The 27,411-nt window shown below is 37.9% G+C and overlaps 1 long non-coding RNA gene across 1 annotated transcript in view; it reads left to right on the forward strand.

Moving 5' to 3' along the window:
- LOC115287971 overlaps window positions 1-27,411 on the forward strand; it is a 127,111-nt gene that overhangs the window by 98,449 nt on the left and 1,251 nt on the right. The gene's annotated exons all lie outside the window — the stretch shown is intronic.

Raw genomic sequence — 27,411 nt, forward strand, 5'->3', positions numbered from 1 at the left:
TTATTTTTTTATTTTAGGGAGAGAGAGGAGGAGAACACATGAGGGAGATGGGCAGAGGGAGAAAGAAAGCCAGAACCTTAAGCAGGCTCCACACTCTGCACAGAGCCTGCCACGGGGCTTGATCCCACGATCCTAGGAGGTGAACCGCAATCAAAAGTTAGACACCAACCGAGCCACCCAGGCGCCCATGAAAAGTTGATGTTTCATGTGTTAAAGAACATTAGGAACTTTCAGGAACACTAGAACACCTGGGGAAATGGTGGCATAGGAGGGTCCTAGGTTCAGCTTACACCACAGACACACCTAGAGTATAGCCACATCAGGAACAGTAGGAGTGCTGAGAAGGGGCAGGGAGCCAGACTCCTAGTGAGACTAACCACAAGCAGATGGGACACCATAAGCAAGCAGAGGGAAGAAGAGCAGATCTCAACCAGGAATCCTCAGCATGGGCGACCTGCACTGGGAAAACAAGACCCTATATTTGACTTTCAAAAACTAGCGAGGCCTCATTCCAGTACTTGAAAAACCAGTAGCTTAGCTCTGGGAGCACTGAAAGTAGTAAGGAATTGAAATTGCCCTTAAAGAGCCAGTGTAACAAACAACCCCTTGGAGATACAGCTTAGAAGCAGCAGTTTCAAAAGCACCTGGGGTATACATGATTTTTTTTCCATTCCCCAAATCATTTAATTCTGTTGGATTTTCTCCTCAGCCTATAAAGATCTTCAAATGTCGATCATCTTAAGGGAAAAAAAACCAAGCAAAGAATACATTTCTAAAAGTCTTACCCTGCACACACTCAACTACAGTCTTCCTTCTAGCTACCACGTCATGTTTCTTCCTCTGAGTAGAATTCCCATTCAGGCAGCTCCCAGACATCCATTTAGCATGCTATATTCTATTTCCTTGGAGGGGAGGGATAGGGGAAGGAATTATTTTTTCCCAGTTTTGTTGAGAAATAATTGATATATGTTACTTTTTAAAGTGCACCAACATGATGGCTTTACCTGTATTGTGAAATTATTACTTCAATAGGTTTAGTTTCATCCATCATCTCTTCAAGATAGAACTAAAAAAAAAAGTATTTCTCCTTCTCATGAGAATATTTAGGATCTACTCTCTTAAAAACTTTCCTCTGTGTCATACATCAGTATTAATTACAGTCATGTTGTACATTACATCCATAGCATGTATTTATCTTATAATGGGAAGTTTGTACATTTTGAGCACCTTCCTTCGATTAGCCCTCTCCCCACCTCTGGCAGCCACAGATCTGATCTCTTTTTAGTTTTTTATTAGATTCCACATCTGAGATCATACAGTGTGTCTTTCTCTGACTTAGCATAATGTCTTCACAATTCATCCGTGTTGTCACAAATGGGAGGACATTATATACATGTATATGTATATTAGGTTTTAAATTTTAATTCCAGTAGGCATACTGTGTTATAACAGTTTCAGGTGTACAAGATAGTGATTCAACAATTCTGTCGTCATTAGTGCTCATTTCGAAAAGTATACTCTTATTCTGCTTCGCCTATTCACCCATCCCTCCTCTGATAGGCTTTGTTTTGGATGAGTACCCCATTTAAAGTCATTTTTTTCAACATTTGTTACTAGAAGCATATCTCAGAATACAACGTTCTAAAAGGTACATATATAAAACATTTTATCAGAGAAAACTAGAATGTACATTTCTTCAAGTACACATAGAAGAATCTCCTGGCTAAATCACATGAAAAGAGATAACAAATATTACAAATTTAAGATTGACTAACCTCAGAATGTGCACTGGATGGGCAGAGAACTTTAGGAGAGAGTTTTCTAAGAACAAAAGATCTGGCAGGCGTCATTTCTTCCCTCTAAGCCCCCAGGGTAGCTAGACACCTGCAGGGACTTGCACAAGCATCTTCCCCCTAGCTTGCTAACACCACAAACCCTGACCCCACATTCTCCTGCAGATTTGCCCCAGTCGCCCCCCCCCCCCAGCCCCCAGGAAGGAGTTCCTCCAAAGCAGCCTCTGTACTGTCTCATCCTGCAAGCAGCCTTAGCCAGGACTGCCCCACTCCAGAGCGAGTCCTGCTTTGGGCAGAGGGAAAGATGGTAACACAGGGAGGGGCAGCAGCAGCACCAGCAGTGCAGAGAGAGTGCCCAGCAGTCAGCACATCTGCAGCCCAAGTAGGTTGTCTGGGGAAGGTATGCAGTCTGACTTTCTGTACCACCCACCAACAAAAACCTCTCAGGGCACAGAATAGGGAGAATATCTCTGCGGTTTGGGGTCATTGCATCTCCCATAAATTAGGGGTGGGATATGGTTTGTCTATAGGACCATCCCACCAATGAAAGCCTCTCAGGGTACAAGATAGGGAGAGTCCTGTGGTTTGGTGTGATCACAGCCCCAGGAAATGCACTGAGGGCAGGAATCCAGTCTAAATGCTGATATTCCTCAACCGTAAGTCCATGGTGGCTGTAGATTGGGTCCTTAAGACCCTGGTACCAAACCCTGCCCACAACCGGCAAAGTAGGCCATTGCAGCTGATCAGACTGAAGGCAGACAAGACTCAGTCAGAAAAGTAGGGCACAAACAACCTGCATAGGACACATCCATAAAGTGTCTTGGTTCAGATGAACAGAAGACACTGCACTACAAGCCACCACATGAACACTTCTTCAGAGGACACTACTTTCAGGATCAGGAGACGTAGCTGATTTCCTAATACATGGAAACACTGAAAAAATTTTCAAAACGAGACAGAGGAATATTTCCCAAATTAAGAACAGGACAAAATCAAACAAAAGAGCTAAATGAATAGTAATAAGTAGTATGCCTGATAAAGAATTCAAAGTAATAGTCATAAAAATACTCACTGGACTTGAGAAAACAGTGGAGAATCTCAGTGAGACCTCAACAAAGGGATGGAAAATGTGAAAAAGAACCTGCTCAGGTTAAAGACTCAAAAACTGAAATTAAAAATATACTAAAGCAACTAATAGCAAATTGGAGGACACAGAAGAATGGATCAGCAAGCTGGAAGATAGAGTAATGGAAAACAACCAAGCTGAACAGCAAAAAAAATAATTTAAAAAATGACAACAGCTTAATGGAACTCAGCCTCACCATCAAGCATTATAAAAGTTGCATAATAGGGATCCCAGAAGAAGAGTGAGAATAGGGGACAGAAAAACTCTTTGAAGAAATAATAGCTGAAAACTCTTCTAATCTGAGGAAGACAGACACCCAGATCTAGGAAGCACAGAGGTCCACACCAATATATAATAATTAAAATGGTGAAATGTAGTAATAGGGAATTTTAAAATAAAATAGTTACATACAGGGGAAATTACGTGAGTGTCACCTGAGTTTTCAGCAGAAACTCTGCAGGCCAAAAGGGAATGGCACGATATATTCAAAGGGCAAAAAGGAAAAAAAATCTGCAGCCAGCAACACCCACCCATTTAGAATGTCATTCAGAACAGAAGGGGAGAGAGAGAGTATCCCCGGACAAAAGCTGAAAGAGTTCATCACCTTTAAACAAGACTTGCAAGGCGGCGCCTGGGTAGCTCAGTCGGTTAAACATCTGGCTTCGGCTCAGGTCATGATCTCACAGTTCGTGGGTTCGAACCCCGCGTCGGGCTCTGTGCTGACAGCTAGCTCAGAGCCTGGAGCCTGTCTTCAGATTCTGTGTCTTCCTCTCTCTGACCCTCCCCTGCTCGCACTGTCTCTGTCACTCAAAAATAAATAAAAACCATAAGAAAAATTAAAAAAAAAAACAAGACTTACAAGAAATGTTAAGTAAATTCTTTCAGTAAAATGATGGCCCTAATCAAGAGTAAGAAAATTAAGAAAGGGGGAAAAAAAAACCCCACAGGTAATTACAAACATAATAAAAGAGGTAGATTAACCACTTATAAAACCAGTACAGACGTTAAAGCACAAAGCAGTAAAATCAATTATAAAAATCAGGGGATTCACAGAATAAAATGATGTAAAGTATAACATCATATATATAATACAAGAGGATAGGAGAGTAAAAAATTTAGTGCTTTTAGAATGGATTCATACACTATCAGCTTAATATAGACTGCTATATGCTGAAGATGTTATATGTGAGTGTAATGGCAACCACAAGTCAAAAAGATATATAATAAATACACAAAAAATAATGAGAAAAAATATATCACTAAAGAAAGTCATCAAACCATGAAGGAACTAAGAAATAGGAAAACAACCATAAAACAAGTAATAAAATGGAAATAAGCATATACCTATCAATAATTACTTTGAATGTAAATGGATTAAATGTTCCCTGGAAAAACACAGGGTGCCTGAATGAGGGAAAAAAAGCAAGACCTATCGATATGCTGCCTACAAGAAATTCACTCCAGACCTAAAGGCACATGCAGATTGGAAGTGAAAGGCAGAATACATTTAACATGAAAATGGAAGCAAAAAGAAAGTTAGGATAGCAATACTTTTGTCAAACAAAATAGACTTTAAAACAGTGTAACAATAGAGAAAGAAGGACACTGCATAATGATAAAGGGAACAATCCAACAAGAGGATGGAACAGTTGTAGATATTTATGGACCCTGCATGCCCGTGCCTTAATACAGAAAACTACTGTTAACAGACACACAGGAAGAAACTGGCAGTAATACAATCATAGTAGTGTACTGTAATAGCCCACTATCAATGGATAGATGATCCAGATAGAAAATAAAGCAACATTGGTTTTGAATGATACATTGGACTAGGTGGACCTAACAAATATATTCAGAACAGTTCAAAAATAGTAGACTACACATGTTTTTCAAGTGTGCATGGAACATTCTCCAGACTAGACCACATGTTAGGTCACAGAACAAGTCTCAGCATATTAAAAAAGGCTGAAATCATACCATGAATATTTTCAGACTAGAACACAATGAAATTAGAAATCAGTCACAATAGGGGCACCTCGGTGGCTCAGTCATTTAAGTGTCCAACTTCATTTCAGGTCAGGATCTCATAGTTGGTAACTTTGAGCCCTGCATAGGTCTCTATGCTGGCAGCTCGGAGCCTGGAGCCTGGAGCCTGCTTTGGATTGTTTATCTGTGTGTGTCTCTCTCTGCCCCTCCTCCACTTGTGCCCTGTCTCTCAAGAATGAATAAACATTAAAGAAAAAGGGGGGGGGGGAATGTAAAAAAAACAATTACAAGAAAAAAACCTGCAAGGAACATAAATACGTGGAGGATAAATAACTTGCTACTAAATAATGAGTGGATTAACCAAGAAATCAAAGAATACATTGAGGCAAACAAAAAAGAAAACAAAGTTCCAAAATCTTTGAGATGCAGAAAAGGCTGTCCTACAATTTATGAAGAGAAGGAAAAACATAACCCAAAGCCAGTAGAAAGAAGGGAATAATAATAATTAGAGCAGAAATAGGTGAAATGGAGAATAAAAAATAAAATAGATCAATGAAACCAGGAGCTGTTTCTTTAAAAGATCAATATTTGAGAAAACTTTATTCAGATTCAACAACAAAAAAGGGCAAACTTAAATTTAAAAAAATCAGAAATAAAGGAAGAAAATAAACTGACACCATGGAAATCTAAAGATTTTTAAGAGAATACTAGGGAAAACAGAATAAGCCAAGAAATGGGACCATGTAAAGCATAGGGATAAATTTCTAGACACATATAATCTTCCAAAACTGAATGTGGAAGAAATAAAAATGTAAACAAACCAATTACTAGCAATGAAAAACTCCCAACAAACAATAGTCCAAGACCAGATGGCTTCACAGGTTAATTCCCCCAAATATTTGAAGAAGATTTATTATCTGTTCATCTCAAACTATCTCCCCACCCAGAAAGAAGGATGGAAAGCTGCTTAGTCCATTCTAGGAGGTCAGCATTACCCCAATGCCAAAACCAGATAAACACACAACAAAAACCTAAAAAAAACTACAAACTACTATCTCTGATGAACATAGATGCAAAAATCTTCAACAAAATATTAGGAAAGCCAATCCAAAAGTATTAAGAAATCATTTACCATGGTCAAGTGGCATTTATTTCAGAGATGCAAGGGATATTGTGGATCAATCAATGTGATCATGGTAAGAAGAGGAGGGATGGGGCACCTGGGTGGCTGTCGGTTAAGTGTCCTCCTCCTGCTCAGGTCATGATCTCACGGCTCTTGGATTCGAGCCCTGCACGGAAACGTTCAACAAAGTACATCTATTCATGGAAGAACTCTCAACAAAGTATGTTTAAAGAGAACATACCTCAAAATAATAAAGATTGTTTATGAAAAACCCATAACTAACATTAGGCTTAGTGGTAAAAAAACTGAAAGACCAGGAAGTTCACTCTTAGAAGTTTTATTCAACCTGGTACTGGAAGTCCTAGCCACAACTGTCAGACAAGAAAAAGAAATAAAAAGTATCCAAATTCATAAAGAAGAAATAAAACTTTCACTATTTGCAGATGACATGATATTTGTGTATTAAATCCTAAAGGTGCCACCTAAAAGCTACCAGAACTGATAACTTCAGTCAAATCAAAGGTTAAAAAATTTACATAAATCTGTTGTATTTCTGTACACTGATAACAAAGTAGCAGAAAGAGAAATTAGGAAAACAATCCCATTTTCACTCACAACAAAAAGAAAAAATACAAACTGAACCAAATTAAGTATAAAGTTAACCAAAAGGAAGAAAGACCTATACTCTGAAAACTATGAAACACTGATGAAAGAAATTATGGATGACACAAAGAAATGGAAAGATATTTCATGTTCATGAATTGTAAGAACCAACCTTGTTAAAATATCTGTACTACCCATAGCAATTTATAGATTTAATACCATCCTTATCAAAGTACCAAAAGTATTTTTAGCAGGAGTCGAACAAATACCAAAAATTTGTATGGAACCGTAAAAGACGAACAGCCAAAGCAGTTTTGAGAATGAAGACTGTAATTGGGACTATCACAACCCCAGGTTTCAAGATATATGACATAACTGTAGTAATTAAAACAATATACACCAGCAGAAAAGAGACATGTATGTATTGAGTAAAACAGAATAGACGGCCCAGAAATCAACTCACACTTATATGGTTATTTAAAATGTGACAGAGGAGGTAAGAATATACAATAGGAGAAAGAAAGCTGTTCACCAAATGGTGTTGGGAAAACTGGACAGCTACATGAAACATTTTTAAAAGATATCTCTCTTCTGGCAAGGGTAACAGAAAGCAAGATTAAACTATGGACAACACCAAAATAAAGTTTTGCACAAAGAAGGAAGTCATCAACAAAATGACAAAGCAACCTACTAAACAGAAGAAATTTACAAATGATATATCCTATAAGGGGTTATTATACAAAATACACCACTTTTATAAGTCAACACACATACACACAAAACAATCCAATGGTCAGAGGTCCTGTATAGACATTTGTCCAAAGAGACACACAGATCTCCAGCAGACATGAAAAGATGCTCAACCTAATTATAAGGGAAGTGAAAATCAAAACAATGAGTTTCCTATCACCTTACACCTATTAGAATGGCCAAAATAAAAAACAAAAGGTATATGACCATCACTGTTGAGAATGTGAAGAAAATATATCTCCTGTGCACTCACGGTGGAAATGCAAATTTATATAGCCACTGTAGGAAATAGTATGAAGATTTCTCAAAAAATTAAAAATAGAATTACCACACGATCCAGTAAGTACACTAATATTTACCCTAAGAAAAGAAAAACATTAATTCAAAAAACCATCACCCCTATTTTTATTGTAGCATTATTTACAATAGCCAAATATAGACACAACCCAAATGTCCTTTGATAGATGAACGGATAAAGAAGTGGTTGTATATAAAATGGAAAGAATGAAATCTTGTCATTTGCAACAACATGGCTTGATATAGAAAGTATAATGCTAAGAGAAATAAGTCAGTCAGAGAAAAACAAATACCATATGATTTCATTGATAATAGGTAAATTAAGAAATAAAACAAATGAATAGGAAAATAGAGACAAAGAAAAAAGTTATCTCTTCCAACATAGTGAGGACACTTGTAGTTACCAGAGAGTACGTGAATGGGAAGGGGTGAGATAAGGGGTTAAAGAGGCACAAACTTCCTGTTACAAAGGAAGTCGGGAGATAAAAGGATAGCACAGGGAATATAGTCAGTAAGGTTCTAAAAATATACTTTGGTGACAGATGATGAATACAGCTGCTGTGGTGAGCAATGAGGAATGTATAGACTTGTTGAATCATTATATTATACATTAGAGACTCCTACCACTATATGTTAATTACACTTGAATAAAAGGATTTTCAATTAATATTAACATAAGGATAGTGGGCTACAGTAGATACAGAGATTGGAAGTCTCATAATAAATCAATATGGGTATCTTAGTTACTTTTTATACTTTTTTAGAAAATCTGGTTTTAGTCATTCCCTGGTTGTTTTAATTTTATTAAAATATTGGAATCATCTTGCCAATTTCCACAAAAATCCTGCTGCTATTTTAATTGGAATTCCATCGAATCTATAGACGAATTTGAGTAAAAATAATCATAAAAATATTGAATTTCCAAAACCAACGAACAAGGACACACCTCATCAAGTAGTTACTACTTTCCATCCTCTCAGTCACATTTGTAGTTTCCACTGTTAAAATGTTTCCGCATCTTCTGTTGAATCTGTAAGTAATATAAATTTTTGATGCTCTGAATATAAGGTACATTTAAAATTTTTGTTTTCTAATAATTTTTCTCTCATAAAAATAAATGCAATAGATTTTTGTACATTGGGAACGTGTCCTGCAGTCTGGCTACATACACTCATTACTTTTAATAGTTTTTTTTAAGTTTCATAGAACTTTTTATGTGTAGGAAAAAATAAGAAAATGAAAAATCAAACTACCTACTGAGAGACAATGTTTGTAACATGTATCTGACACCGGACTTCTATCCAAAAGGTATAAAGCATTTTTACAACTACTTCACCTCCACCACCACCACAACAGTAATAAAAAGAACACTTCCAAATAGGCTAATGTTTGAAACAGATGCATAATGATGTCAGCCATACGAACCACAAGCAGATGAAAAGCTGTTCAGCATTATTAGTATCAGAGAAATGCAAATTAAAGTCACAGAACTATCAGTACACACACTACATTGACTAAAATTAAAAATCCTAAAATCTCAAGATTTTGCAAGGTCATAGATTTGTCAATTCTTGGATGTTGCTGATGAATTTGTAAATCATACAACCACTTTGGGGAGCTCCTTAGCAATTTCATACTCTTAACCCAAAGAAATGCAAATGCATGCCCACCAAAATATTTACATAGATGTGGTGACAGACTTTATTCACAATAGCCCAAATAGGAGACAGCCCAATGTCCATCAGGTCATGGACACAAAGAACAAAGCATGATATGTGCATACAACAAAATAGTCAATAAAAAGGAACAAAGTATTGATAGTTACAACATGGGTCCTATGTTGTTTCAGAGGTCTTTGCTAAGAAGATAGATTTTTCACAATTCAGTAAAACAATGTTTGCTAGAAAAATGAACATTTCATTCAGTGTGTTTATTTCAGTGTTTGGTATAAGAGTCATTTTAAATTATATATTTTGGTGGCATTTAAATACACCGGCTCTCTTTTTTTTTTAACTTTTTAAAAAAATGTTTATTTTTGAGAGAGAAAGAAAGAGACAGAATGCAAGTTGGGGAGGGGCAGAGAGAGAAGGAGGCAGAGAATCTGAGGCAGGCTCCAGGCTCCGAGCTGTCAGCACAGAGCCTGACATGGAACTTAAACCCATGAACTGTGTGATCATGACCTGAGCTGAAGTCAGAAACTTAACCAACCGAGTCACCCAGGTGCCCTACAAAAACAGACTCTTGCGTCAGACTGCTTAGATTTGAATCTTGCCTTCTCCTAGGAATAATAATTTTCTCTCTTGCTGCCTAAGGTGTGTACCTTTAAAATGATAGAATAGTAGATGCCTCAAAAAATTATTGTATTAAATTAATTGGTATGGTTAAGCATGTTTCAAACAGTAGCAAATCAAAGCACTGTTTAAGGCTAGGTTTTAAGTATTACTGATGTTTCTTGTGTCCATATGTTCTTTCTTTGGACCCTTGGGAAGTAATTAAAGTTTTTGGGGCACTTGGGTGGCTTAGTCAGTTGAGTGGTCGACTTCAGCTCAGGTCATGATCTCACAACTTGTGATTTTGAGCCTCATGTGGGGCTCTGTGCTGACAGCTTGGAGCTTGGACCCTGCTTTGGATTCTGTGTCTCCCTCTCTTTCTGTACTTCCCCCTCTCAAAAAATAAACACTAAAAACATTTTTTTGAATAAAGTTTTTAACTTTTGGCTCCTTAACTGTTAGGAAGCTATGTCTTGCATTATAATATTTTAATAGTTAAATTTACAAGTTGACCTTGTATATATAAATTCGACAGTTAATAATATCTTTACTTCTCCTTAAATTCAAAGACTGTATTTTATTTCCTGTCACCCTTAAAGCACATTTATAGTTGTCAAATTTTTAAAATTTCTAGTTTGTGTTAGAACCTACAAACACATTATTTAAGATTTTATTTTAAAAGATAGATTTATCCTTATATTTCTTATTCCCCCTTCTTTGATGGATTTTATGGAACCGCTTTCCTTCCTTTTTGACAAAAGTTATGTTGAGATTTTGTTAGAAGCAAACTATTTCGATTTCATTCATATTTATTTTGTTTTCATTCTTGAAAAACACTTTAGCTGTGTAGACAACTCTAGACTATTGTTTTCTCTGAAAATATTAAGGACTTTTCATCACTGTAATCTGTTGATAAGCTTGCTGTCAGTCTCAATTGTACCTCAGTAGTATCTGTCCTTCTTTCTTTCAGGCGCATGTGAGCATGATAGCCCCAGGTCCATTTTATATTACGATTTTCAGCTTGTATATTGAAGGTTACATAAACAATAAAGGTTCAGGCTCCAACCCAATGACAGGGCAGTGGATGTCAGATTTACAGGAGAAATCTGTTTTTCCTCCACTGTCAAGTTGAGACAGCAGTTAGGTGGATTGATTTTCCACTTCCTGGTGTTCTGGATGCATGTAGATGGTCTCAGGAAACAGGGTCACAGCGATCTCGTTCAGGAGATCTTGTGGTTCTGTGATCACTCTACTCCTTGTGCTTTTCTTCTTGCTTAGCTCCTGCCGATACAGTCTTTGTTGAGGTTCATCTGTTGCTTAAAAGTTATATGTTTATTTGTGTGTCCCAATCAAGCAGTTTTATTTGTTGTGTAGCATGATTCTAATCACCCAATTCCTCATTTCATCCATTTCAATTTATTAGGTTTAAAGGAAGAATATTAACAGTAGGCCTATGGGGTTGGTCCTAGAATCCATGTCTAGTTTGGGAGTTAGTACCTCAGTCACATAGCATAAAATATCACACATCATAATTTGTCTTAAAAATGTTCTTAGAAAACCAAAATCTCCATATTCATCCCCTGTATGAGGCAAAACAGTACAAAATTATTTAAATATCACTTTTTCCTTATTTCTCTGAATATTGTTCAGTGTTTGACTTTGTCTACACTTACTGCTTTATTAGCTATTCCTCTTTGGTTTTGTGGGGTTTTGCTTTAATAGGTTTTGCCCCTGGGTTTACAATATACATCTTTAACAGTCTACCTTTAAATAATATCTTACCACCTCCCGTATAAGACTCTTACAATGGTATACTTTAATTCTCTCCTTCCCAACTTTAATTTACCACAGTGTACCTTCAAAATAATATGTCACTGACAACCCAAGTAATGTAAGAACCCTGCCAGGCTTCCATTTCCCCTCTGGTGTTAGAATTGCCATGCATTTTACCATGGCATATGCTGTATAGTTTGCAGGAGTTTATTCTTGCTTTTTACAATCAATTTTAGAGGTGTCTGGGGGGCTCATTCGGTTGAGCAACTATCTCTAGGTTTCAGGCCAGGTCATAATCCCAGGGTTCTGGGAGGAGTCCCTCATCTGGCTCCGTGCTGAGTACCGAGCCTTCCTGCTTAAGATTCTCTCTCCCTTCCTCGCCCTCAAAAATTAAAAAAAAAAAATTAATTTTTAATCGAGGAAGGTATTTGATATTTACCTTCAAAGTAACATCCTGGTACTTTTCTTCCTTTATGTAAATTCAGGTTTCCATTTGGTATAATTTTTCTTGATCCCCAAGAGCATTGTCAGTGTTCCTTTACTGCAAGTCTGCTGGTGACAAATTATTTCAGCCTTTGTTCCTGAAAAAGTCTTTACCTCACCATCATTTTTGAAGGATGGTTTTTCTGTCTGCTGGTTATATGGTTCCAGATTGACCTTTTTTTTTTTTTTTAAATGTTTCATTATCTTTTGTCTGGCTTTATTTCTGTTAGGTCTCAGTCTTTGTTCCTCTGTGTATATTTTGTGTGTGTGTGTGTGTTTGCCTCCAGCAGCTTTAAAGATTTTCTCTTTATCACTCATTTACAGAAATTTCACTTTGTGATGAATTATGATTTTTTGTTGTTGGTTTGTCCTGATTTTAGTTTTTTCAGTTTGTTGGATTAGGGAGTTTATGGTTTTCATTAAACCAATGAAAGATTTAGTCATTATTTGGTAAATATTTTTCTTCCTTCCCAACTTTCTTCCCTCTGGGATCCACTGACAGAGGTGTTATATGATTTCTGTTTGCTCCCCATTCTCCAAGTGGCTATTTTTAGTCTCCCCATCACATGATTCATTTTAAATAGTTCCTATTGTGATATTGTCACATTTGTTTTTTCCATAGTTTTTAATCTGCTTTTAAACCTACTTAGTGAATTTTTCAAATTAGGTACTATATTCTTTGGCTTTAGAAGTTACATTTGGCTCTTTTTTTAAATAGCTTCCTTTTTTCCCACTTAATCATATTTTTCTTTAATTCTTACAGCATATTTGAAATATGTATCTTAAGGCTCTTATCCATCATCTCTTTTTTTCCATATCTGTTTCTATTAACTGATTTTATCCTAGAGTCATGTTTTTGTCAGCCTGCCTAGCAATTTTGATTGAATGCTATGATTTATTAACATTATACTACTGTCTGAATTTTGTTATCTTTAAAGTGTTGACATTATTTTAGCAACTTTTTAAATTACATGTAGATCAGCTTCATTGTTTGAAAGCTAGTTTTCAAATTTTCTTAGGTTTAGGTCTTCACCTATACTATAATAATTATTATAATTATGGTAAGTTACATGGCAGACAGGCTTTACTTTAGTTAGTAAGATTATTTTAGGTATTCCAGGTGACCTTGAACTGATCACATGAGCCTTTAAAAGATGAAGCAGAGGGGAAAGTAAAGATTTTAAGTACAAAAATGATTGAACCTGCTGTTAGTGGCTTTCCCTATGAAGGCAGCCACGAGCTGAGGAATGCGAGAGGCCTCCCCAACCCGAGCATAATCCCCATCTAATAGCACAGAAGCAGAGACTTCCTTCCTACAGCATGGAACTGAAATCTGCTAACAATCTAAATGAGCCTGGAAATCGATTTTTTCCCCAGAATCTCCAGACAAGAGTGCAGATTGAGTGGGCAGCCGTGTGAGACCATAAGCAGAGAACCCAGTGAACACACACTACGTATGCCCCAACTTGTCCATAGAAAATAGAAGAAATGGGTATTGTGTTATGCAGTTAAGTTTATGGTAATTTATTACGGCAGCAATAGGAAACTAATATATACCCTCAGGGACAATTCACTTCAACATGTTTTGTGAATCTTTTACGTCACCCTGATATAAACAACACATCCACGCATATGCACATGCACACGTGCATGCAATCTCAGAGCCTTCAGTTTGTGGTCATTTAGACAGGCTCTTTCTCTGCTTTTAGTGCCTTTGATTCTTGGCATTCTCACTGGGCCTTGCCATTAGTTTGTATCATTTTATATCAATCCTCTCTACTGTATGTCACCCTTAGCATTTTCCTGTTTTACTTTTTTTCTCTTTTCCCCACTTCTTTGTCTTTCTGTGTGTGATGCTTCTCATAGTCCCTTGGTTTTCTGTTAATTCAATAACATAATTATATACGCAATTAGTCAACACGTTTTTCTTCTTAGTCAAGAAAACACACTGCATTTCATGAGGTGTTTATATTTTCATTGCATATTGACCGCAGAGTGGCATGTGGATGCTTCCCTATTGTTGGATAATGTAACAGAAAACATCACTGCTAGTGGTGCATGACGCTTGAGCCTAAAGAAAATTTGGCTTCCGAGGAACTGAATTATTACTCTATTTGGTTTTTAGAGTTAGATTTCATATGGTTTTGCTTATTTTATTACTATCAAAAGAAAGGTTATATTAACACCAACACTCGTAATTTAACTGTGGTTTTAAGTGCTTTGTTAACAGAGGGATTATAATGCATCAGTGTACATGTTTACGTGAAATGAAAATTTTAGGTATTCCTTTTTTTTTTTTTTCCTATGTAGCTTGCTCCATCTTGTAATGATGAATACAAACCGTAAGTTTGAGAATCACTACTGATTCCATTTTGTCCTTTATATCTAAGGACTGGTTCATCCCTGAGAGAGTTCAGGTTTTCCTGTATCTTTACTATTGACCCCAAAGAGGAGAAATAGATTTGATTATTAAGAACTATATATTAGCTGCTATACAAAAAACAAAGTGAAAAGCAAAACTTTTAACCGTATACACTTTGCAGAGGTCTAACTTGCCCTTTGGATGAAACTGTTTCTCTTTTCACTGGCATTTGTCGACTAGACACTTGGTGGGACTATCACAGGAAGTATGCTGACCTCAGATGGTTGGTTGAAGGGTCCCTTCCAGACACGGGCATCTCTGGTTCTGTGATCAGCCTCACCTCTTACCCAGCTGTGAAGAGCTGCTTTCAAGAGCACCTCGAGTGCTCTCAGAACAGGTTAGCTCATTTTTGGATCCTTCCACTGACACAGTCCTTCATGGAGAGAAGGTCCTCAGGAAATAGTTTTGAATAAACAGAATAAGCCTTTCAGGCATTTTCATTCATTTGTTGTTCAGAGGATATTTTGAACCTGCTGAGTAAATTGGGCTAACAGGAACATTTTGACATTTTAACAGAATCTGATCTGCAGATTCAGTTGACACCTTGAAATAATTGTCACTACAGTTTTGTTTTCTTTAGGAGGAACAACACCTTTGTTTTCACAAAATGAAACTTTGAACTATAATGCAATCAATGTATGATTGAAGCTCATGCTTCTTAAAAATGTTGATTGATATGAAACCCATGTTAGTTTGGCTCGAGTTTATAGTTGGAGCAGTCATCAACTAATGTAGCGTGAATGAGCTTATAAAATGTAACTCCATGAAATAAAATAGTTTTATTAAAACTAGATGAAATCGAAGACATTTGATATTCTTATTCTCTAAAGAAAAAGTATATTGAAATCCATGGACCTAAAATGTAGTCTCTTAATTTATCAAAAAGCCTATTTTAATACAGTTTGGAAATACTTTCTCTACCCAATATTTATTCTTTTATGAGGCTAACTCTGCAGAGAGTTACCTTCTTTTATGAAAATAAATCAGCAAAAGTAATTTTTCCTTCCTATCGACATTTAAATCTTGGTAGCTACATCTTTATTGAGTTACATTCAGCTGATTGTGTTTATGAAGCTAATCTATAAGGTAAAAAAAAAAAGAATATATGCATGGTATTTAAAAGATTACTAACAAAAAATATATTTTAAAAATAGATAACAATGCTAACTAGCTTATTATACTCTAAACATTTCAAATGTATTATTAGTTAAAAAGTAAATCTATTAACATTGTCCCCAGAAATTCATTGGATTCCTCTGAGCATAGCTTAGGTGTATTATTAAGATGAGAAAAATTCGCAGTATTTAACTTATTCTAACTAATAAATGCCTATATTCTAAATGTGTTCATTGAGAAGGCTCCCCAGGCTCTGATTCAGTCATTTGATTCAACAATCATATATTGCATGTCAAGCCCTATTCTGAATATTGAGGAAACAATAAAAAATTCAAATTCGTACCCTCAAGCTATCTTGTAAGAAAGGATATAGGCAATGTACAAACATATAGTAATGTCAGGTAGTGGTAACTTTGAAAAAAAAAACAATAAACAAACATATGGCATAGAAACAGACAAGTAGAGAGACATGGGCATGGCCAGGGAAGACTGGTCTAAGGAGATACTATTTGAGTAGACAACTAGAAGTGGGGGACAGAGCCTGCGGAGTCCTGAAAAGAGAGGGTCCAGGGGGAGGATCAGCAGTTTGTCAGGCAAGATGGTGTGTCTGAGGGAGGAGGCCACAATGGCTAGTGTTGAGGGAGAACATGGGAAAGAAGAGAGAGACGAGGTCAGCAAGGAAGCCAGGTATTTTTAAGCGGTCTTTTCTATAGAGTAAGATTCCAAAACTTTTAAAGAAATTAAGTCATATTCTCATTTCACTGCTCTCAGGGTAAGACCCAGAGACCACAGCACAACACATAAGGTTGTTCCTTTCACTAGCTTTACAATTTCCTGACCCAGCCTCTCCCTTTTCCTTTCATTCAGTATTGCAGATATACCAAACTAACTATACCTTTAATGCGGGCTTTCCTAGTCCAGAATGCTCTACTTTCCCCATTATGACACACTGTTGATTATCTTCTTATGAGGAGCTTCTCTAATTTTCCTAGTCTAAGTGAGATGCCCTTTGGTACCCTAAGCCACGAACACTCACCTATTATAGAAATATCTCATTATCCTATAATTGCCTATTGACTTACAGATTTCCTCCATTGCACAATAGGTACCCTAAGGCCAGAGATTTTTTTTTCCTATAATTTTATCCTCAGGACATAGTATAGTACATGGTTCATACTAGGAGCTTGCTAAATGATAGAACATTACATGAATAAATGAAAATTATTACACAGCAGAGAATAAAGTTCCTACAGAAACTATGTAGAATGAAAAGAGCACAAGGTGTGGGGAGTACCACTATCGAAGGAGTGAAGAGGAACAAAAAACATGAGGAAAAATACGGAAGAAATGGCCATAAAGGTGCAAGGAGAATGTGCAGTGTACGGAATCGCAGTGGTCCAGGAAAACAGAATTTTGAGAAATGGATGATCCATAGCATCAAATGGATATAAAAGTCAAGAATAATGACTGTAAAATGTCCAATAGATTTGGCAATTAAAAATATATTGATGATTTTATGAGAGCAGTTTCAGCATGGTCCTGGATCCAGGAGCCAGACGATGGAGTAATAGTGCCGTAAATGGGACAGAAGGGCTTGGTGACAGCACAGCTTTGCTGTAACGTGGAAGGAAACATTTTGTGTTCTGTGTTATCCTACCCACTGCCTTCTGTGGACGGCTAATTCTGGGAACTAACTGAGGTTTAATTCCCGGAGTGGCTAGGTCATGACTTTATAACATCCCTGCAAATAATGGTGGATGTTGCAAATTTGGAGCCCGCAGAAGAGACAAGAGAAAGAAAGAAATGTGGAAAAACTCTGGAGAAGGAGGGTTCTCAAGTGAGAGTAGTTAGAAAGACACATCAAGGGAAGGTTCACTGGGGTGAGGGGTGGCGGGTGGCACTTTGCAATGGATACTGGGACAGAGAGATTGGGAAGAGATCCCTATCCATGGTGGCTGGGAAACTACGCCTCACAGGTTTCTAACTGGAGACAGAACTACTGACCTAGAGTCTGGCTCATGAGCTTTGAAATCCATCTTGTATTTGTGCTATGGATGCCTCAGCCAATGCCTGAGGGCAGCGGGGACGCTAACCAGCCTGTTCCTGGGAGACATGAGCTCCTCATGGTCTCCCCAGTGGCCTTGATGCACTTTGCTGAGGCTGGACAACAGCCAGTCTAAGATGCTTTCCACAGACTTCTCTGAGTCCTTTACCATTTTCCCTCAATTTTACCCTAACAAAATCCTGGCATATTTAATCCTGCATTAGTGGACGCTTTCCAGACGACTTAGACTACAGGTGTGCTGTTTGTGACACGGTCTCTCCCATTCATGTTTCTTCAAAATATACTTAATATAATGTCAACTTCTCACTGAAGCTCACTGCAACAGGTTTTATGTGCAGGGAGGGAACCCGTGAAAGGAAGACAACTGTTCAGGAATGCCGCAGGTTAAGGAGAGAAGCGGCTCACAGCACAGTCACATGTAGATTACGCAGTGCTATGAAGTCCCCATAGAAGTAAAACCAGGAGTATCGAGGTGATGCGTCTTAATGCTGAAGATGCAGGTAAGTCATCCAGGAACCTTATTTCACATCTCAAAAGAAATGTGTTCCTGATTGTGAAATACCCTAAAAATACAAAGCATATAATAATATAGTAATAAAACAATAATACTGTATAGGATTCAGCTTCAAAGATTCAAAGGATATTAGAGGCATAGGGCCCTTTTGTGGCCACTTACTATCATATCCTAATTATAAATATAAGAAGTGGATACTGGGTATATGACTTACTTGCTCAAGGTGCTGCAGACTGCAGTCAGTGAGGCAGAGACAGAAGTCGTTTCTGCTTTTGTATCTAACAGACAACTGTGGCCTAGTGCTCTTCGGAACACACTAGTGAAAGAAACTGTAGCCCACTGAGACCCCACAAGATCAAACATATAAACAGAAATACGGGTAGATCCAGGCATAAAGAACTACATTCACATATATTTCCTTTTAAATAATAATATACATTATTATTTGAAGGATAACTGTATGCTTTGTCCTTACTCTACAAGGACTTGGGGATTCCTCAGAAAACTCACAAGAGGTAAATAATCTTCTATAAAAATGATTCATCCAAGATTACATCGTACCCAGGGTTACTTAGTAACCAAGGTTACACAGTACCCAAGGTTACTTCGTACCCAAAGTTACACAGAGAAGCCTGTTTCCCCCTAACTTCAAAATGGGGACTGGCTAATGAATCTTTGGTATCTTTTGAACTTAATAATTTGCTATCTGAAAGCCTATCTAAATTCACTTTAGATACTTATGCATACTTATTTTTTTCATATTTATCACAGAAAAAAGGAACAGATGCATTTAATGGTTTTGAAAACATTTAAACAGGTGGACCTCAAAATATATGAAATGGCCATATTGGCGTTGTTTACACTCATTTCCTTTTTTTTTTTTTTCCCGGTTTTCCAAAAATCTCAAGTGCCAAGCCCTATGAAAACAACAAAAAAAGTGGATTTGTTTTTTTATGTTCCTTAATATAAACAGTTTTTTAAAGGGTTGATTTATGCAGTGACCAAAATACTAATTCTAAACAGTAAAAGCAGATGTTCCAAACTCTGGACAAGATCTGGAAATGTACTGGACTGTCTTTTGTTCAAATCAAGTACAAAAATTAGTTTTAAGACTTCATTTTAATATACATTTCTGATTTGAGCATTACCAGTAAATATTAATACCTTTGTCTAACAGTGTTAGTTTTCTTTCTGCAAACCTGATTATATGTTTTATTGAAGCATTCACTGGTATCAAGAGAAGAAAAAGTGCAGTAAGCCTTGTGGTCAGAAATGCCTGGCCTTGGGCCAAAAAGTTAAGTAAACTAATGTTTCCCCGCTTTCCTTGTGCTGTAGCCTCCTTTATTTTTAAAAACTTTACTGTTCTTACTTACTTACTGTTCTTATCCCACATCTCTTATACTGTGACCTGTACTTTTACCTCTTCAGCAGTAGAAGTCTAGGGTAATAAATAAGGTGACTGAAAAGATGAGGAAACAGCTAGAAAGAATAATGTCCTGAAAGTTGGTGTTATTTTTGGTCAGAATCAGCCAGAGGAATTTTCTGTGCCTGGTATATGTGTCCCTCTAAGTTTTGAAGGAAGAGCAGATTGCTGTCATATTCTCATGACATGAGGTTGGAAGCCATTTTCTTCTAGTTTTAATAAGGGGAGGCCCACATAAAACTGAATGGCAGGCCTTCCAAGATGGAGGAAAAGAGAAAAAAGTGCAACTCCATGGTGACGGCAAGAGGCAGACTGAGGGAGGAACTGTGAAGTGTGGGAGAAAGAAGGCGGGAGCCAATCCAGTAGACCTGCTACAGAATAATAGGTAAGGAAATTCAGGAAAAGGCATTTCGAACTATTTTCTGCCTTCTATGTATGTATTTGATTTTGTAAGAGGTATGTTTTCCTTCCTGGTATGGGATTCTACCTTCCTCCCTTTTTAAATGTTATGCCCATCAAAGTGTTTCAAAATTGAGACCTGAGTTATTTTAAACATAAATGAATTTTCTAAAACCTCATATAACTGAGGAGGATAGGAATTAAGGTATCACATCCAACCTTTTGATTTTAGACATGGAGAAACTTATACTCAAAGAAGTGAAGAGATTTCCCTAATTTTGTAATATCAATATTAGTGAATCCAGGACAAGAACCTGTCTGACCTCCACTTTGAGTTTTCTTGCTGCAATAAGTTGTCTAATTCCGGGTTGCTCTAACGGAACACCGTGGCCTGGGGGGCTTCTGAACCACAATTTGCTTCTCACAGTTCTGGAGGCTGGAAAAACTAGAGAAGGAGGGGCTGGAAAATTTGGTGTCTGGTGAGAATCCCTTCCTGGTTCATGCATCACTATGTCCCGATGTGTGTCTTCACGTCGTGGAAGAGGAGGGAGTCCTGGGGCTCCTTTTACAAATCCTATTCAAGAAGGCTCTAGTCTCATGACCTACCAAAGGCCCACATCTCAATGCCATGCTATCACAGTTTAAGATTTCAGCATAGGAATTGAGGGGGGAAACAAATGTTCAGTTTATATAGAAGGTAATTTTTTTCTTTGATGGAACCAACCAGTTAAACAAACCAAACAAGCAACAAAAAAAACCCTAGGTTCAGAGGTGATCCGTACACTCCTGTAAATAATGGCATAAGGGAAAGTAAGACAAGAATCCACTGAGTCCTCCAGAGGCCTAAGAGAGTTGACACAGTTGGTGAACATGGGTGGATATACAGGTGAAATGTGAGCATTCAGGGATGGAGAATAGTAATAAAGAGAGGGAAAAAGAGAGAAAAATGATGACCACAAAAATCAGGAAAACCTCTAGCAGGAGATAATGAGTAGGAGTATTTGGGAAAGAAATAAATGCCATCCAGGCTTCCTATAGAGCTATCTACACACAGAACTTTCTATGCAAAGCACTGGGATGGTTATTGGCCTGGTGTTATGTATGCTCTTTTTTCTATCAGAGGGGCAGGATATCTGCGCACTACCTTTTCCAGACTCCCCTAGGGCAGTATTACAGTAAGTTGCTGATAATGGGAGACACTGGCAATAGATTGGGAGATTAGAAGGACAGACCCTTATTTTCCGCCGATGTTTTACTCCTGGCAGTGCACTTGGCAAGTGACAAGTACGTGACAGTCTGGGTCCCTGCATCAGCAGCACTGGGTACTCCAGTAGCTCTGTTAGCCCAGCGCTCTTGGGCTCCGGCTCCTGCAGCATCACAAGCAGTGTGGGCTCCTGGGCTCCATCGGCAGCGGCTCTGGAGGAGCTCTAGCATCTGCTGCAGCACAGCCATGTGGGCATGGGGTCATGTCATCTCCCTTTTGTGTCCTTAGCCCCAGGAGGAGTAATGGCATCCTGCAGTTACTACTAGCAGTCAATTCTGCAGTTACCAATATCTAGGGGAACTTCACCCCTTCTCTCGTTTTTGCGGATACATTTTTTTTTTTTGGTTACTTTTATAACCAATTTTCTAATCGAATCTGTTTGAAATACCCGGAGTTGGTTTTATTTTCCTAACTGGACATGGATAGACACAAGCCATGAATGATACTCCTCCATCCTGCTCTCAAAAATAATACAGGAAAGTTTTAAGTTACTCACCAAGTGTTGTGCTTTTCTGGGACAGTGACAATGTACAAAGACTAGTTTATACAAAGCCTCGGAATCTGCCAGCTTATATTTTTATTATGCCAATTTCTGTAGAGTATATAAACAGTGAATGCAAATATTACTCTTATGATTAAGTAGCTATGCATTTTCATATTAGCTCATTGTGTTACTTTCTTAGTGCAAGTTATTTCTGGAAAGAATTATGCATCTATGTAAATGCTGTGCAGTATAGCAGGTCACGTCCAGGTAGGCTGGCAGCAATACACCACATGAACATAAGGAATTTCCTAAATATGTTTACTTGAGCCAGATGTATGCTGCAGTTGAACGGGGTTGGAGATTTACTAAGATATATAGAGCACAGCAGTTTAGCTCTATTTGCTGAGTATGGGAGGAGGACAGTGAGAGCGTAAGAGGCATCCACTGTCACTGAGTGGGGGCAGGAGCCAGCACTGAGCAGACGGGTTCCCTGGAAAGGACGAAGGGAGACTTTTGAAAGATACAACACATATATCAACCAAACAAACAAAAACAGGTGAGGTGATAGCAAAGCCAGGGACCTGTTCAGTTTATCATGTGACTCAGCATAGACAAGTAGGTGTGTAAGAGCATGATCAGTTAGTTTTTGGCGTTGATGATAATGATGTTGATGATGATTTTTAATACAAACATACTATGATGATTAGGATCTGTTCAAAGATTATGCTGTGGGGGAAAAAACACCAATTCTGATGGTCTCTCTGGTTAAGAAAATTCAGGATACTCACTTACTTTTGGTTGATTGAAAAATTGAAAAGCAGTGAGTATAAAACCGAATATATAAATCCTTCATAACCATAATGATATTTTAAAACACACTTGGATAAATTTTCATCCCAAACTGTAGTCTGTTGCTTCATAGGAATGTATTAAAAGCATTTCGAAGATTAATGACAATGAAGCGCAATAGTGTGAATATACATGTCTCAGATCATCTTTGGTTGGTAGTCTTATTTCTGAAAACAAACAAAAGGTCCCAGGAGACAAGTGTAGTTGACCCCCATTGTGAGCTACTCCACTGTTCCAGAACCCTGCAGAAGGCAAGGTGAAGAGACAGTGGAAAGATGCTGTGGCATGGGAAACAGGGACATTTTAGAAGTTCAGAAAACTTTCTCTTACCTACCCCTGCCTGTTCCCTTCCTCCAAACCTCCTCCTGTCAAGTCCTTCTCTCAGATCTGTGTCTCTCTAATTGAAAGGGTAGGAAAGAATTTAGGTTGTTGCTGTCATCCTTTTAAAAGTAAAGTTAAGCAATACAGCCAGCAAAATAAAGTTTATACAGAAATAGCAGAGGAATTGCAATTTGGGACAAGAAACTATGGCAAACCATAGGCAAGTCCAGAGAACAAAGGAAGAGAATGTCCTTTTATAGAGGAAAGAAGGAAGCTTGGGCAGAGTTGTTTGACGGAAGTTCATTGGTGGAAAATTAGAGTTCAAAGTGGTGACGGTTTTTCATTGGCTGCCAGGGAAGTGCAGCTTGCTGCTGCCGAGTACATAGGAAATCTTCCCTCCTCCTGCTGAACTATGCAAGCTGCAGTGAGGGGTACCTGCATGAGAGCCCTCCCTGCAAGGTTCCCTGCTTCCGGTTTTAAGTTAGGCTTCCTTCTACATTTTCACATTAGTAGTCTATACAGGGATAACTAGCTTGCTTTGTTCCTAAAAGTTTCAGGCCATAATCCATAAGCATCAGTGAATGGTAAGCAGAGGCCACAGAGGTTATCCACCTGTGTCTCTTACCTGCCATCCCAACACCCAAGACCTTTCCTGGGGACACGCCCTCCTCTTGCACGTGCTGCTCAGCCTCGAAAGGGAAATTGGAAAGGAGAAGCAGCAGGTTTGGGTGGTAGAAAGCAGAGACAGGGCTTTTACTCCTTTTGCCCTGGAAGAGGTCAGAGACTTCACTTGTTGGCTGTGTCCAGGCATCCGGCACACCTGGTGCCGAAGGCGCATCTCTCTCCTGGCCCTGATTTAAGGCTTTCTCTAGGTAACGTGTTCTGCGGCCATTTGTGCTCTTAGAGTGATCACCGTGTTTACCCACCTGAATAATGTCTGTCTCTTTCTCATTAAAAGTGAAGTTGGGTTAATGAAGGACATTGTGATCCTGAAGTCCAGGGTGACTGTATTATCCTCTTGGCTGTGGATGAACACCTCCACACCTCCTCTGTCTACACCCCTTACTTCCTGTGTTTCACCATTCCCAAATATTCCTAACAATAGAAAGGTCTTTACAACCTTGACTTTGTGACAGGAGGTGAGGGTGCTGGTCTATGTAAAGCGTACATGTATTTTCTTTTTCAGGGGGCGTCTCGACCCCGGTCTTGTCCTCCGATTCAGTAGTACAGTGCCTCGAAAAGCCCGCGGAACGAACCGCATCTGCCTGCCAAGCTAATACAGAATATGCCTCCCATTTGTTATTCAGATAGTCAGTTCTTCTTGAAATTGCTATTTACTGATTCCCATCTGTTAGAGGTTTTCCTTGTACCCAGTGGCAGTTGAAACAGATTGTGAATGTAACAGAAAATGTTTTCTTGGCACAGAAAAGGAGTATTTGTTTTAATTGACAAGGTGTAACATTTATGAGATAAAAATGAATTTTAGCCATCTCATTTATTTTACTTCAGTCTATTCAAGACAATTATTGGCATTTAGGTGTATATAGAGTAACCTTAGGAAATTTTGGAAAGGAGAGAAAAAGAACTCTCAGGAAAGTCATTTCAAGCTTGCTGATTTAAAAACTTTCAGGGAAATAGCAGATTTGGCAAATGTGGAGGGTGAACTAGGGTAGTAGAGGAAATTCTTAGTGTCTTATGTGCTGCTATAATTATCTGGGATTTTTTTTTTTTTTTTTTTACAAAATAAAGGAGTGTTATTATTTTAGAAAAGCAATTTCCCCTGCTCAGTAATGATAAATAAATCATTTTATTACAAATGAGCTTGAAGTCAATGAGGAAAAAAAAATCAATCCCTTATTTCTCCTTAAGAATGATCATTTATTTGATGAGTATCTTTCATCTGATAATGATTTTTTAAATCTTATTTCTTGGTACCCTCATGAGTAGTAGAATATATTGAACAGTAAAATGCTAAACATTGTTTGAGGTTAGGCACTTATCCCAGTTAATAAGTGAACCGAGAGTTTCAGATTCATACTGGATTAGACTAGTTTAAAGAGACAGTAGGAAGATGCTCCCCCCCCCCAAAAAAAAGTATTAAAAAAAGTAAAGCTGAAATGTAGTAAAAAGAATTAAAGTTGAAATTAACTATTCTTATCAATGTCAAGGCCCTATATTTCTCCCGAAAGAAATAAAGTGATAGCAACGTTCTTATGAGATAATTTTATTAATAAGAAAGACAAAGGAAACACAAGGGAACACGGTTCTGTCCCATTTGTAACCCAGTGAGGCTCATTAAATCATCATATGATGCTAAAATGAGAAACAAGTATCTCTAACGCATCCCACTTTTCGGTTTTGGAAAACATTCAGTACAATTTGAAAGAACCCAAGGCAAACGCACTTTGGTACAGGAAGCATGTTTTTGATTGATACTATTATTTTTAAGCCCCAGGGGACCCATCAAATGTCCCTTGAGAGTCAGAGTATAAGAAAACACCCACTGTATATTCTGTCTTCATGGAGCAGTGTTATCCTTATACTAAATAACTTTTCCTAAATAGCACATACAAACACAGGCTTTTCCTCCTGTCACGTTGATTAATGCTGTTTGGATTCTTGTAAACCACCTAATAATTGACAAAGGGGGAGGGGGTGGTCAGAATGCCTACAGAGTTGACCCTGCACATTCCTGACCTGGCTTCATGGGGTGCTGGCATTTAGAGAATGTTCTTTAATCTGTTTCCCATTGACCTTTCAAATCCCGTTAATTGCTTATACAGTGAGCATTAAAAGTCAGGCCTAGCAAAATCAAGAAAGCTGAAAGTTTTCATTTAAAGGATGAAACAAAGGACAGGAACCATGTCAAATGTGGACCAGGTGGGGCAGAGGGGACATTGGCTAGGAGACTCTTCAGTAGAGAGGAAATGGACTCATTCAGGTAGGCCCCAGGGGGAACTCGGGAGAGAATAGTGATTTCTGGGAGAAATTACTGGGACCCTTGACACCTCACCTATATAACAAAGATAAACCATCAATTCATGGAAATTCTTTCAGGAAGATTCAAATATCAGATGGTAGTGGGTTATTTATTTATTTATAATTTCAAGGTTCTGTATCCTACTCTAAAATTACTTCAAAATTTATCATCTTTAAAAGTCTGTTAAAACATTTGGCATGAGGTTGGATTTCAATTTATAAGGAGAAATGAGGTGTGACGGATTTTTAAGAAAAATCACATATTCTAATCCCTGGTACTCACCACATAACATTTATAATGTTCCTTCCTATAAACTGGTTCAATATTCACTATCATTAAAAGGAGAATTAGTGAATGTTCTACCAAATTATTTTGGGCTTGGAGTCTGTCCTGCCAGTTTTCAAAATCTGAACAAAATTTACCTTGGCCATACAAAGTAGACCGCTTTTAACAGTAAGTTATTGAGAAGAAATGGAAAATTTACTGAACAGAAAATTCATTTTTTTGTAATAACTATATCATGAGACTGAATTAAATCCACCATCCCTTATCTCTTGGGCAGGAAATAAGGTTTTCTCACAATTTTAATGCTTCCATAGTTGCTATCTGACACGAAATGCAGCACAAGACTTAAAGACAGAATCCTTAAGCTTACAAATAATTAGGAAAGTGCAGGCTCAAAGAAATTAATGGAGATTTCTCACCTTTTTATGAAGGAAATAAATCAGATAAGGAAAGCTGGCTTATCATCTTGAGAGAAAAAGGAAAATTTGGGAAAAACATAATGGATATCTAGTTCTAGTAATACCATACTATCTATTCTGTATGCAAGCCCAGCCTATTTGCAGAGTCTAATTTCACAAATAAATGTACTATTAGCCTGATATATGTGTAAGGACACAAGTAACTGTTACAGCATGACAGAGAAAACAGGCTTGAACAGAACTGCAGTTCGTAGAGATGCTGCCATGACATTACTCCTCAACATCCAAACCAAACTAGCTTTGTCCTCTTGCCTTGCTATGGAAGTGGCCTTTAAAAATGTAAACCTGCTCCTGTCACTCTCCTGGTGATCACCTCTAATGGGCTCTCACCCCCCCTGAGGATATAGACCAAATTCATTCCAGAATAGTTCCCACGTTCTGGTCCTACCCGTTGCTTTGGTCTTAGCGTGCTTATTTTCTGCTCCAGCCGTAAGGGAATTCGGCTCACAGGCTCTTGTCTCAGGGACTTAGCATCTGCAATTCTCTAATGTAACCTTCCCTTTTCTGCAGCAAACAGCTACCTTTTCCTCACGTTTTACCTTACACATGGCTTCATGGCTTTTCAGCGCTGACCAGACCCTTTTTTTTTTTTTTTTAATTTTTATA

This window comes from Suricata suricatta, chromosome 1, assembly GCF_006229205.1.
Source record: "Suricata suricatta isolate VVHF042 chromosome 1, meerkat_22Aug2017_6uvM2_HiC, whole genome shotgun sequence".
In the NCBI taxonomy this organism is placed as follows: domain Eukaryota; kingdom Metazoa; phylum Chordata; class Mammalia; order Carnivora; family Herpestidae; genus Suricata; species Suricata suricatta.